The sequence below is a fragment of the Acipenser ruthenus genome, chromosome 12 (genome assembly GCF_902713425.1).
Source record: "Acipenser ruthenus chromosome 12, fAciRut3.2 maternal haplotype, whole genome shotgun sequence".
In the NCBI taxonomy this organism is placed as follows: Eukaryota; Metazoa; Chordata; class Actinopteri; order Acipenseriformes; family Acipenseridae; genus Acipenser; species Acipenser ruthenus.
The window spans coordinates 20,002,502-20,016,709 of NC_081200.1; the positions used below are offsets into that span (position 1 = coordinate 20,002,502).

At 39.0% G+C, this 14,208-nt stretch overlaps 3 long non-coding RNA genes across 3 annotated transcripts; 2 read left to right on the top strand and 1 right to left on the bottom strand.

The window, feature by feature from the left end:
• The first annotated feature begins 1,740 nt into the window (after positions 1 to 1,740).
• Positions 1,741 to 2,816, top strand: LOC117416733 (uncharacterized). The gene is made up of 3 exons (XR_009330624.1): positions 1,741 to 1,815; positions 2,307 to 2,390; positions 2,578 to 2,816. It is a non-coding gene; the product is annotated as an uncharacterized LOC117416733 (long non-coding RNA).
• A 401-nt stretch (positions 2,817 to 3,217) lies between these two features.
• LOC117416595 (uncharacterized) lies at positions 3,218 to 6,068 on the top strand. The gene is made up of 3 exons (XR_004546627.3): positions 3,218 to 3,387; positions 3,553 to 3,725; positions 4,970 to 6,068. It is a non-coding gene; the product is annotated as an uncharacterized LOC117416595 (long non-coding RNA).
• A 1,343-nt stretch (positions 6,069 to 7,411) lies between these two features.
• Positions 7,412 to 8,825, bottom strand: LOC131739993 (uncharacterized). The gene is made up of 3 exons (XR_009330625.1): positions 8,751 to 8,825; positions 8,279 to 8,497; positions 7,412 to 7,546 (listed from the first exon to the last, which is right to left on the bottom strand). It is a non-coding gene; the product is annotated as an uncharacterized LOC131739993 (long non-coding RNA).
• Positions 8,826 to 14,208: the final 5,383 nt, after the last annotated feature.

Here is a 14,208-nt window from a genome sequence, read left to right on the forward strand (position 1 = left end):
AGGCAAGGTCGCCCATTGGGGTTGGTGCTCTTGGAGGTCGTTGAACCGGTCCTGGTGGTGGGGCTGGTGGAGCAGAGAGAGGAGGTGGGGCTCGGCCGCTCCGTTGAGGTGGCGGGGTGAGTAGCCCGGTCTGGGCGGATACCAGGGAGTCCTCGAAGTCCTCAGCGAGCTTGACTGCCTGTTCCAGGGTGTCGGGGTTGTGGCGCCGTATCCATCCTTGGGTCTCGGCACCGACCACATGACAAAACTGCTCAATAACGATGGCCTCCCCCATCTGGGCAGTTGTTTTTAGCGCCGGGGTGAGCCAGTGTATCATGTGGTCACAGAGCTTCTGTGCGACCACCCTGGGGCGTACGTTCGGGGACCTCCTGTACTCCCTGAACCTCACTCGGTGCGTTTCCTCCGTAATGTTAAGACGGCGGAGAATAGCCAGTTTTACCAGGTCATATTGAGCGGCGTCGTCATCCCCCATCGCCTGGTAGGCTGCCTGCGCTTCCCCAATCAGGCAGGGTCCCAGCTGGCTTGCCCAGAACTGTCGGGGCCAGGACGCGGTCACTGTCGGGGCCATGGTAGCTAGCCGCTCAAATGCCACCAGGTATGCTTCTGGATCATCATCCGGCGTCATTTTATGCGTCCTTGCTTTGGGCGCTATGAAGCCGCGTTCCGCTGCTGCTGTGGGAGGTATTGCCAGACCGACCCTCTCGATCAGCGCGGTGTACCTCTCCTCTCTCCGTCTTTCCTCCACCTCCCGTCTGCTGTCCAGCTGCTCCAGCAGCGCCGACAGTGTTGCGTAGTCCATCCCACTTCTGACACCACGTGTGGCAAAGTGGTAATGACGTGCAGGTGAGTGCAGTGCAGAAGAATCACACAGACAATGTTGATACAGGTGCAAGGGTGTTTATTTAATTTAATAAATGTCCAGAGCCTTAAGGCAAAACCTGCAAATAATAATAGTGCTGGAAGTGATACAGCGGCGTGTATCACTTCTATTTGTAAATCCTACGGGTTTGACCCGCAACCCCAAAGTCCCGTTCAGACACCCACACTAAACACAAACACGAAGACAGTGCGTGATTAAAGTGCTAAAGGTGCAAACAAAAGACAGTTCCTGTAGTGAAAAGGTGAGTGGTGAAGTCCGGGTTTTTCGCTGGCCGGCGGCTGCAGCTCCGGATCGTGCTCAGTAATCTTTGTGAGAAACGACACACAAGACAAACAGTGTAAATACACAGACAAGCAATCACTCACGGTTTTTAGCACAAACAAGACGGGCTCCTTCTAGGTTATTTGGTTTAACCATCTGCAAAGGAACAGATCACTCAAGCCATGCCCCCTATTTATACCCTCGCCCATGACCCTGAGGTTAACGAGCGCATCTGCTCCTCCAGTCCTCGGATGTCACGCCGCTTACCGTCTGGGTCAATGAGCTCGGGTGCCATAGCTCCGCCCCTTTCTGAACTGACCGACTTCCATCTACCCTACGGAATAAATTGTCGTGCCATTTCATTAAGGGTACTCTGTTCCTCGTGCACCGTGCCCTCACAGGTCGAGAGGGAGATCTAACACTAAGACTCATTCGATCTCTGTCACAATTAACTTCAGTGATTTTTATTTTAACACAAAGGTTTGTAGTCTAGTCTTTAGGGTAGCAATATGTCATTTTAAAGAAAACGCTAGTTACTATTTTTTTGTTTTGTTTTGAAAGCCATGGAAGCAAGGTGCTTCAAATCAAGCCGAGGCTGACCAAAGTGCACAACAGTCGTCATCACATACCGTGTATATGAGACCCCAGGGAAGCAGTAGTAATATCTGCTATAGGTATACTTTACGTTCACTTTTTACACAGTGTAAGTTGTAGCAGAAACTAACATCGGTTTTTCCAAATCCTAATTGATAAGACTTCATATTCCTAAAATCAGTATAGCTAATATAGTTAAAGGATTGTGCAACTTTGAATGTGTTTTTATTGTTATTACAGTTAAAAAAATGTAGGCTGTTTCATTCCCCACCTTGCCTTTTCTTGAATTTATTATGTGTGTTTATTTCAAGATTTTCATTTGGATTAATCATAATACAGCCCAAATGTTGGTTTTTAATACAGAATAAACAGAATTGTACTTTTTTATATTTTTTTAGTTGTTAGTTATACTTGACATTGAAGTTCTGACTAATTAGTCCTTAACAAAGGCGGGAAAACATTTGGAATTATAAAACTTGCATAGTTAAACAATTAACCTCTTGGTTAGCTTTATTACCAAGATACCACTGCAGAATTTGTTTTCAGATTTGTATTATTTGTCTCCTTTCAGGAACTACACTGAGGTATTTGCACCAATCCCTCTCAGTGATGACAGCAGTGTTGAAGACACAGAAGAAACTGTGATAGGTGATAGGTAAGTAGGTTTTTTTCTTTGGTTAACCTATTACTTTCATGATTTACAACAGTAATATATATATATATAAAATATTGTTAACACTACCTGCCAACCATTTCTTTAATATTATTTTTTTTAATTGGATATACAAAATATTAGGCTATGCAATATTTGGAAATTACTTATTTTGTTTTTCTATTCTTAGAGCTCAAGAAAGCCATATTACAATAAGTAACATCATAGAAGATTTATTTCTTCAAGTCAATAATGCAGCCTGCAGTCGCTTTATAATTAATAGAGCTGATGTCTGGGATGGAGCAATGTTTTCGTAGAAGTAACTATGAACCCCAGAATTCCATTATGGTGAAATTTACGGATGACATTGGAGTCACTGAAGAAGGAATTGATACAGGAGGACCAAAACGGGAGTTCCTTGGTCTTCTAATGGATCACTTGCATAAACATCCCATATTTGAAGGACCAGAAACACAAAGGTTTCTTAAATATGATGCCTGGTAATGTTTTTTTCATTCTTTAAAAAAAATATATATATATTTTGGTTTAACATCTACAAAATTACTGTAAAAAGGTTTCATTTTAAAAGGTTTATATTTTTTAGCTTTACACTTGTCTTCAAGATTGAAGTACAATGGTAAAACTACAAATTAAAAATAAAAATGATAAAAAATAAATAACAGTAGTGACTGTATAGACAATGTGCAATATTTTTATATCATATTACACTACATATATTTTGTCAATTTACCAACATAGTTTGGTTGACAAAAATGCTACAGTTTGGTGTAATGCTTGCAACTATTATTTATGTTAAGGTGAGAAGAATGACGAATACTTCATGGCTGGAAGAATAATTGCTGTATCACTGGTACATGGAGGAGGGCCCTCACCAAGTTTTTTGTCTGCAAATCTCATGAGACACATCTTGGGCATTGATGATATCCACGCTACCCTAGAAGACATAGATGACCATGAGATCAAGGGCATCCTTTTTAATGTAAGTTAAAACTTGTACAATAAATTATTTAAAACTCATGTAAACCGATTGAAAACAAACCAAGTCAAAGCATTTATGACATGTTTTCTATTTGTCCTGACATTTGACTGTATATAATAGTAATAGTACATGCCATTTTACATTTTATTTTACATGTTATTTCAGGTACGCAATTCCAAATCTCTTGATGAACTCCTTACAATACTTGAAAAACAAACACTTGTTTTTCATCTGGCTGGCTGCAAGACAGTCATTAAAGAATTGGACGACAAGGAGAAACTAGTTGAAGACTTTCTTAAGTGGTATATAATAAAAAGAAATGCATTTGGCATCGAGCGGTAAGTATTCTAAGATTTTATTGTCCGGTTTTAAAATAATGCAATATTTTATCATGAGCAAAAATAAAAATAGTAATTGACTTACATTTATTTTGAGATTAACAGAATACGCATATGGGCCTGGGCCAAATTAAAACTTTGAACCACCCGCTAATCGCAAATTACAAAGCCAGCATTAATGTTGGTTTCCCTCTGGTGTAGAAGGAATAACCTCACAAACAAAGTATCAGGTTTGTAATTTGCGATTAGTGGGTGGGTTAAAGTTTTGATTTGGTCCAGGCCATAGTTGACCAGAAAAATAAATGATTTCCTTTAGCATGAATAGTATGTGATTACCCGGTGTTATTCACACTTTTGCAATTGACAACAGTACATCAGAGACATTATGGTGACCATTTGAAGGGGCTACAAATTAATCAACTAGTTAGACCAGTGGTTCCCAAACTTGTCCTAGAGCCCCCCTGCCCTCCTGGTTTTTGTTCCAACTGAGCTGCTCTCAATTACTTAATTTAATAAACTAAACAATTGAAAAAGTCTAATTAAGCAACGTGTTAGTTCAATTGAGTGTTTAATTAAGTAATTGAGAACTTGGTTTGGAAGAAAAACCAGCAGGACAGGTTTGGGAACTACTGAGTTTGAGACTCTAATGTAGTGTGAAAAAGGGGTACACTAGATCTACAGACTATTATCTATAATACTTTTACCAAAGTATGAAATTGACTGTGACATCTGTTTTATTTTTTTGGTTTCATAGATTTATGGAAGGGTTAAAAACCCTTAATGTTCTAGAGGCAATGAAACAGCACCCTGAGGTTTTTCTGAACCAGTTTTGCTTTACTCAAAAGAGAGTTACCGCACAGGCACTTGAAGATATATTTGCAGTGCAGTTCAGTGACAAGGGTAGCAACAAACGTGCCATAGAAAGCAGAATTATTGTCTGAACCAAATCAAAATTTTCTCGCCTCTTAATCACAAATTGCAAACCCAGTATTGATAGCAGATGCCCTCATTGGTACAAACAAGAACCCTCTGACAAGCAAAAAGCCATCATCAGTATGGGGTTTGTAATTTGTGATTAATGGGTGGGCCAAAGGTTTGATTTGGTCTGAAATGTCAACTTGAAGACAGTACATCACCCTTTAAAATGATATCCCCTGCTATTAAAATTATAGGCCTCTTTACCGATGAGTAAATTGATTATGGAGGTTTATTGTGTTGTAAGTTTTCTTTTTTTTTTTCTACAGGAAATTTGTCGCCGGAAGGACCATCACTGCGTGATATTCTCCAGTTTGCTACCGGCCTGTCCTCCATTCCACCTTCTGGTTTCCATCCGCGTCCATCAGTACAGTTTCTTCATAATGGGTCACCATATCCCATTGCTAACACTTGTGGCAATATTATTCACCTACCAATTACTACAGATTACTATACTTTTCAGAAGAACATGGACTTTGGAATATTAAATTCCCCAGGGTTTGGCAGAGTCTAGAATTATTATAAAAGGGTCATTCCACGCCAACTCAACCAGAAGAAGGACATTTCGTTGCCCATCTGTCTCAGATTTTCGTTGAAAAAATCACCTGTGTGTTTTCTGACAAGCTGAGTTCAGAAATGATCTTTTTTTTAATTTCCCCTTCGACCTGTGATCTTATAAAAGGTCAACCTAAAGTGAGAAAGGGCTTTTGAGAAAAAAATCCTAGGAGCACCCTACTCATTCTGTCAAATTGCCAGACGAGGGGTAACTGACAAGTTTTATTCGAACTTCAGCCTAACCCTTTACCCTGTAGAGGATGTGAGTCCTAAAATGTAAGTATGCTGCAAGACCCTTAGGTCCAGTCCTCCAAATTCTGTGAAAATCTTTTGGTTTCAAGTCCCACCACTGGTCATTAAACCCCCTTGAAATTTGAATGTTTGCTATGTGTACCAAGTTTAGGCCGTAATAACTTGCGTGGGGAACTCCAAAAAATCACTCAAAGATATGTTTGGATAGATATTAATGAGATCTACAAGCATCAAGCAAAATATTTTGGTATCCGGGGAGCTGAGGGGTTATGAACTTGCATACTGGACTTCGTTGTTACAATGACACATTTGAAACTACCAAAACCTTACTTAGGTGGATTTAAAAAACTAAATTAACTATTTTTCTTTTATAACACATTTTAAAAAAATCTTCCCTGTTTACAGCACCTTTAAAATACGCCTGTCTGTCATCGAAGACCTCTTAAACCAAAGACTTTCAGTTGTGCCTGAAATTGACTGATTGGCTAGCATGAGAATGCAGCAAATGGCTTTTTCACAAATGGTTGGTCAGTCAATCAATTCCCCCTAGGTAGGCACCACGACTTATAAAAAAAAAACAACTTTACTATCACTTTTTGTTTTTTTAAATCCAACTAAGTAAGGTTTTGGTAGTTTCAAACGTGTCATCGTAACAACGAAGTCCAGTATGCAAGTTCATAACTCCTCAGCTCCAAGCTAGTGCCAGTGGAAGCACACGTTGTTACTTTTTCCTCTAGATCAATCCTCAGAGAATGCAAAGTTGAAAAAATAGCCAGTTTGGATAGAACTATGAGGTACTTTAGCCTCATCAATGTGGCCATAAGCAATGCTCAAATGCATGACAAATGCAACTTCAAAAATCCAAAATCCCTGGATGCCAAAATATTTTGCTTGATGCTTGTAGATCTCATTAATATCTATCCAAACATATCTTTGAGTGATTTTTTGGAGTTCCCCACGCAAGTTATTACGGCCTAAACTTGGTACACAAAGCAAACATTCAAATTTCAAGGGGGTTTAATGACCAGTGGTGGGACTTGAAACCAAAAGATTTTCACAGAATTTGGAAGACTGGACCTAAGGGTCTTGCAGCATACTTACATTTTAGGACTCACATCCTCTACAGGGTAAAGGGTTAGGCTGAAGTTCGAATAAAACTTGTCAGTTACCCCTCGTCTGGCATTTTGACAGAAGTGAGTAGGGTGCTCCTAAGATTTTTTTCTCAAAAGCCCTATTCAATACAAGTAGAACAAGGTGCTACACATGATGGTAGCATCTAAATTGCGCCCAGGGTGATTTTTCTGGTCAAGGTCCCTTTCACACTTTAGGTTGACCTTTGTAAGGTCACAGGTTGAATGGAGAAATTAAAAAAAAAAAAAAATGGTTATCATTTCTGAACTCTGCCTGTCGGAAACCCCCAGGCGAACTTTTCTAGGAAAATCTGAGATGGACAGGCAACAGCACTGGTTGAGTTGGCATGGAATGACCCAAAACTAGAATTGTTAGCTGTAATATTTTAAACTATTCAAATGCAGATTTAAATTAAACTTAGCAGTCTTAAACTTGGGGAAATTGTCTCAAGTTTGTTAGAGAAGTTGTATAAAAAAACGTGGCCACCACAAGCCAATTGAATTTTAGCAATGTTTAATTTGTATGGTGGAATATTTGGCCTTGGGGTATTGCTGTTTTCAGCTATATTTGTTAATTTTCTATTTTTGTGGCTGAAAAATGTCAGAATTACATTTTTTTTTAAGGGCAAATAGTTTACATTTGCCTTTTTTAAGGGCAAATAGTTTCTTTTTTGTTTCTCTCTTTAATCTTTATTATTTTTTTACATGCCAGACATTTCTTTTAGCTGTATGTAATTTTCCAGAGCTGCTTCTACATTTTCTGCCTGTGGAAGTCTGCACTGTTGAATAACATTATTCAAATAAAAGTAAATTGCCTCATCTCCGCAAATGTTGACTGTTCCGTAATTTTCTGACAGCTGTTGCAGCTCCTGTACATCCAATGGGAATCCACAATCTCGGGCTCCAAATCTAAAATTTTTAAAGAAGGAAATTGATTTTATAAAACAAGAAGTACCATAACAAAAGTGTTAAACATTCATACATGAAGTAAACTAAAACATCACTAGAAAGCTGCTACATACTACTGAATTAAGTCAGTAAAACTAAACCTATTAGTAGTAAAGTAAAGCAAATGTTTTGGGGATGTACTTTTACTATTGACATAGGTTCAGTTCAAATTCAGTTGTATGTTGGTGTTTCCTATTTTTTGTTAACTATATGTTTTATTCAACTTTCAAACATGAGCAGAGAATATGTGCGCCAGCAAACTGTTTAGTTAAATTTTTCCTAATTATTACTGTATCTACAAACATAACCATACTACTTTTGGCCTGCCTACTGCTGTCTTAGGTATTTGTTTTATTGGTCATAATAAAATCCAGCCCAGGAATGGAAATACACAAATTAGTCATTAGAAATGCAGAAAGTCATGTATAATGTTGTTGAACATTAAGATCTCTGGTCCCAATGTGTTGCATTTCTAAGTAATAAAATATATACAGAATATGCATTTTTAAATATAATAAAGTAAATATTGAATACTACTGTGTGCCATAAATCTGTTCTTTGCACAACCAATAAATTGAATATATGTTTATTATGTTTGGCAGCACCTAATTGAAGATGATACAGATTTTCTAAATAATGCTTTTGTTCAAGAACACCTGTAGTGCAATGCATATAATCACAGAATATTTTTACCTTTGCGGCAATCTGTACATTTCATTTGGTATGCCCCCGGGACAGAGTGACATCCGTGAAGGTCTAATTCGATGGAGATTCCAAAGGGAAGTGCATTCATCTGAGTCAGTCTGAAGTATATTCATAAAACAGTAGCGAAGCAGGCACTGGTGTTCGTGACTCCCATTGAATAGCCCAAAGTCACGAATGTCTCCAAAGAGATCCATCCAAAACTGAGCTCTAAAAACAATGAAACAATAATCAGAAGTATATTCCTGACAAATCTGACAAAGTATTTTATCACGTATTATACCAATCTGCAAGGAAAAAGAGCTGCCATCACTACCTGGTAACTTAGCCTTATGTATTAAGAGGGACCTGATTTAGATCACTATGCAAGAGAGTCATGTTGGTTTTACAGGTGCATAAAAGAAGATTGGACAATTGTTTGGGTAATTATTCGAAGAGAGGATTGTTAAATGTTCATGCTTACCTTCCTTTCCTGAAAATTGACCACCAACTTTCAATTCTTTGATTTGACATGGAGGAGCCATACAGATGACTTCTGTTTCCAGCATTGGTAATCATTATGATGTCTTCTCAGCATAGCTTGAATTGCTGCCATGGTACCATTTTCAGTTCCGCAGTCCGTTCGGAGTCTCATTGGAATAATTTTGTTGGACACTACACAGTTGACATAGTTAATAGCTATGACAGCTGGATTGTTGTTGGTTGGTCCACTTGTTAACCACATTAGGCGACGAGAGAAGCCATCAATGCAGCCACTAATCGCAAATCCAAAAGGTTTCAGCTTATCATAGCCATCCACATGCCAAATGTAGTTTGGACCAAGTGAGTGGTACACTCTTCGAACGAATCGCCTTACTGTTCTTGATTGGTGTCCTCTAGGGTTTAGCTGTGGAAGTACTCTCATCACTGTCTCTCTTTTTACATTTAGCCTGTATTTCTGTTTCAGCACTTGCCACATCGTTCTGTACCCAAATAACACCCCAGGACCTCTTAGCTCATTTCTAATTGCGGCTATGGTGTCTCTTTGGGATGCATAGTTTAATCGTCTGCTAAGTCCCTGTTTCTTTAATTTGTATTTCAGGGTTCACATGCTGAGATGTATGCCATGGAGCTCGGAAAGAAAAGCTAAAATTGCATCATAAGAATGCCCCTGGTCAAAATAATGGGCAATAAGACTTGACATCTTTATCTTCAGATCCGATTGACCTTCTGTAGCTTAACTAGAAATTCATCTAAAAGCACAGAAAGGATTGTAAAATATATTAACTGGTAACTCCTGTTAAATCATGTAAGAGCCTCATATACTAAAGCCCCTCCTACTGTTTACATTATATAGGGTATATAATTAGCCTTGTGATGATTTTTTAAAATTCATATACTGTACCAGTGTGCAAGATTTTGTAACAAAACAATTGCAAATATACCCATTAACATTGTGCTAAAATTGTGGTTGAAAAAGAAAGCGGAACAAGTCAGTTAATCTTGTGAAAACTTCCTGTTTTAGACCCGGAAGTGCTCTTACGTCATTTCTGGCACACATTTTTTATTTGTAGCGCATCTAAAAGATTTCACACACGTTTAAAAAAAATTACACCCCTTTATAAATTACGCCCCCTTTAAAAAAAATGCGCATTTTTTTCCACACTTTTTTAAAATGCTCACATTTTTTTGCTATCCCTTTTTTAAAATGTTCACAACTTATTTTTTTTGCCACCCTTTTTTAAAATGCTGACAATGTGTTTTTTGTCAACCTTTTTTTAAAATGCTCACATTTTTTTATTTTTGCTACCTTTTTAAAAAAAATTCACACCAGTTTTTTTTTTTTCGTTTTGCACTTCAGGGCCACCGTAGCATCTGACTCAAGGGACTTTACTGGCCCACGTTGCTCAACTTTCTACCCATGATTCTACCCATGACTTTCTACTTTCTGGTTTTATATGGACCTTGGAAAGAGGTTGAAATTGGTAGTTTTTAAAGTGGTTCTATTAATATTTCGTATTTGCCATTTCCGGGGTTGATTTTTGTAAGATATGTGGTATTATAACACCTTTTCTAGCTCTGCACCTGTACAAGACAATTCAATTCTGATTTCAGATTTGAAATCCTTGAGAAATTGTGCAGCTGCCATATACTCTAAGTTTTTTTTTTTAATGGAATACTATTCTATGGAATAAAAGGTTGAAATTTGCAATTTTTTAAAATATTTGTACTTTTTGTTTCAAAGAAAAATTATGATGAGTAGCTCATGGAAAAAATCACCTAACAACAAAATAAACCACATTACTGAAAATATCTACTTAATGCCTTTCTGTAGGTGTATTGGGTTTTAATTTCTGATTTACGGTATAAAAGCTACAAGCAATTAAACACAAAGTGTTCATATTCATACCGAAATATGGACATTTCCATAGGCAGCATAGGGTTAAGTCACTCACTGAGGAAGTAAATTGTCATTGATTGCTACGAAATCATAAAGGTGAGGGAATGTCAGCTTTAGTTCTGAAATTATATAATGAATTAATGAATAGGTTTATTTCATTTAATACTAGAACGACCGCGTTTATAGGCATACCATGACCAGTCAATTTGACCAGCGCATTAAAAACAAACAATTGAATATAAGTCGTAGTTTTATTCAGGAACATCATATAAAGCATCTACACAACCAAAATATTGTAAATAATTGGACATTTGAACAAAAATGTGTTTATATACAGACATATTACATAACGTGCAACCTCAAAAAAACAGTATGAAATTAAATAAACAAATATTTGAAAACAAATGTGTGTATACATACAAAACTGTACAACTGAAACAATGTAAATAAGTATATATATTTTTTTAAATAAATGGGTTTATATTGCCTACATAACAACGTGCATATATGCAACCGAAGCTATGTGTTTGTATACAGACATACTATAATCAAAATTACATCAATAAATAAACATATGAACAGTACAATGAAAGCTTCCAGTTCCTCCAAAGGCCATTGACCAGGGATCATCTTGGTGTAACTGCTGCTGGAAGATTCATGCTTCAGAGCCAGATTTGCCATTGTTCGTCTTTGCTGTATCAGAATCTTGTTTGATAAAATTTGCAGTAATTCCAAACACTGCTGTCCTTTGCTGTCCTGCATCTTCAGCGATCCATTTGCAATGTGTATTGGGGTAACAATGAATTTCTTGGAAAAATGAGTGGCTTATCATAACCAGTGCAGACAGAAAGCATGGTGCCATGAGCTGTCAAGTCTGATTGATGGGCTATCGGGATGCTCATTGAAACAATAGAAATGACAACAGACAGCTCACTTGAGGAATGCAGACAGATATAATCAAACTTAATACATGACTGCAAGTCCCGACTGATAAATACAAATAATAATATGTTTTATACGTATCAGTCAATTTGACTGCCCCTGGTCAGAATAGGTATGTGTGGCAAAATGGTTTGCCACACATACCTAGTGGCCCATTTAATGGCCAGTCATTCCTTCTTAACCCTTTGCGGTCCAATGTCGGACCCTGTCCGACATCATAAAAAAGACGCAAAAACAGGTCTCTAGTCGTTTTTTTCCGGAAAAAGGCGAGAAAACCATTCAATGGCCGAGTGAGACTGATAGGCGCCGAGAGAAGCCGAAAAAAAGGGGGGGGGGCGTATCTCATGAATACTGATAGACCCAACACCACATAGATAACACGGACATACACAAACAAGATAGCTGCTTCTGCATCCAACGCTCAGAGAATATCACAGACATTCGCAGAGCTTTTTGAGATGTTATAGTAATAAAATAACGACTTGGATCGCATTATTGAGGAGTTTAGTGATAAAACGAGTGATCAAGAGATGATTTATCGGTATGTTCGTCTTTGCTGTATCAGAATCTTGTTTGATAAAATTTGCAGTAATTCCAAACACTGCTGTCCTTTGCTGTCCTGCATCTTCAGCGATCCATTTGCAATGTGTATTGGGGTAACAATGAATTTCTTGGAAAAATGAGTGGCTTATCATAACCAGTGCAGACAGAAAGCATGGTGCCATGAGCTGTCAAGGCCCTGGTACTCTCCCGCCTAGACTACTGCAACTCCCTCCTGGCTGGCCTCCCTGCGTCCGCCACCCGTCCGCTCCAGCTCATCCAGAACTCTGCTGCCCGCCTAGTGTTCTCTCTGCCTCGCTTCGCCCACGCTACTCCACTACTCCGCTCGCTCCACTGGCTCCCGATCACTGCTCGCATCCAGTTCAAGACTCTTGTACTAGCCTACAGATGCCTTGACCAGTCTGCACCCAGCTACCTCCAGACCCTCATCTCTCCCTACACCCCCACTCGACCTCTCCGCTCCGCCTGCACTAGAAGACTAGCTCTACCACCGCTACGCTCCCCTGCCTCCAAAGCCCGCTCCTTCTCCACCCTTGCTCCGCAGTGGTGGAATGACCTTCCTACAGATGTCAGGACTGCCCAGTCCCTGACCACATTCCGGCGCCTCCTTAAGACTCACCTCTTCAAAGAGCACCTGTAGAACTCCTCTGTTTGTATCCTGGGACACTATCACCCTTCATGTAAATGTGCTTTATTTTGCTCTTATCAGCCCCTATTTTACTGCATTTAATCCTGTACTTCAGAATACTGTAATCTGCCAAGTTTTTAACCTGTAGTACTTTGTATTTAATCACATCCTGATGTAACTATCACTATTTAATCATATCCTGATGTAACTATCACTATTACCTGCTGTATTATTGAATTGTGGTTTGTCAAACTTGTACTTTACTTGTTTTATTGTATTTCTTGCTCTTATTGTATTACTTGTATTGTAACGCTTGAAATGTTTTTGCTTACGATTGTAAGTCGCCCTGGATAAGGGCGTCTGCTAAGAAATAAATAATAATAATTACAAGTTATTTGAAAAATATAGCGAATGAGATGTGGGGCGGTGCTGGAGTTGCAGTACTGAGTGTCCTGTTGATATGCAGTGCCTTTTAAACCTGTTTTACTGTGAAAAATACTTTTAAACAGCACGTCTAAAATAAACTGCACATGTGAAAATAAATCGGACCTGACGTGCCTGACACGCGCTGAATAAATGGACCGCAAAGGGTTAATGACGGAGTAGTTTTTACTTACAGAGGATGGAATGTTCTACTCCGTCGACCTGCTGGGACAAGACTGCCCCCAGACCAACATCCGAAGCGTCGGTATGGAGGATGAATTCCTTATGAAAACTTGGTGTGATAAGGGTAGGGGCTTGGCAGAGACTGTGCTTAATGATATCAAACACGTCCTGACATTCTCCTGTCCATTTAATTGAATTTGGTGCACTCTTTTTAGTGAGGTTTACTAAAGGGTTGATCACTGTGGAATATTCGGGGATAAATCTTTGGTAATAACCAGCCAACCCCAAGAGAGACCTCACCTGGGACTTGATTTTCAGGATTGCCGCGTCCATTACAGCCTGGACTTTGGTGGCGACGGGTTTCACCTGCCCATGACTCATAATAAATCCAAAATATTGAGTCTCTAATTTGGCAAATGCACATTTATCCAGATTGACTGTCAGCCTAGCTACCATCAGAGACTGCAGGATGGCCATGAGCCTAGCCATATGCTCTCGCCAGGTGGAGCTGTAAATAACCACATTGTCAATAGACGCTACTGCATATTCATGATGTAGGCGGAAAACCTGGTCCATTAGTCTCTGAAAGGCAGCGAGCACACCATGTAGCCCAAATGGCATGAAACAGACCATCATGTGTAGGAAATGCCAGTATTCCTTTGTCAGGTCCAAAGTTGAGATGAACTTTGCCATCCACAGTCTGTCAAGAAGCTTTACAGCCCGATGCAAAGGGTAGGCATCAAACTTGACAATAGCGTTTACCTTACGGAAATCAACACAGAAGCGATTGGTGCCGTCCTTTTT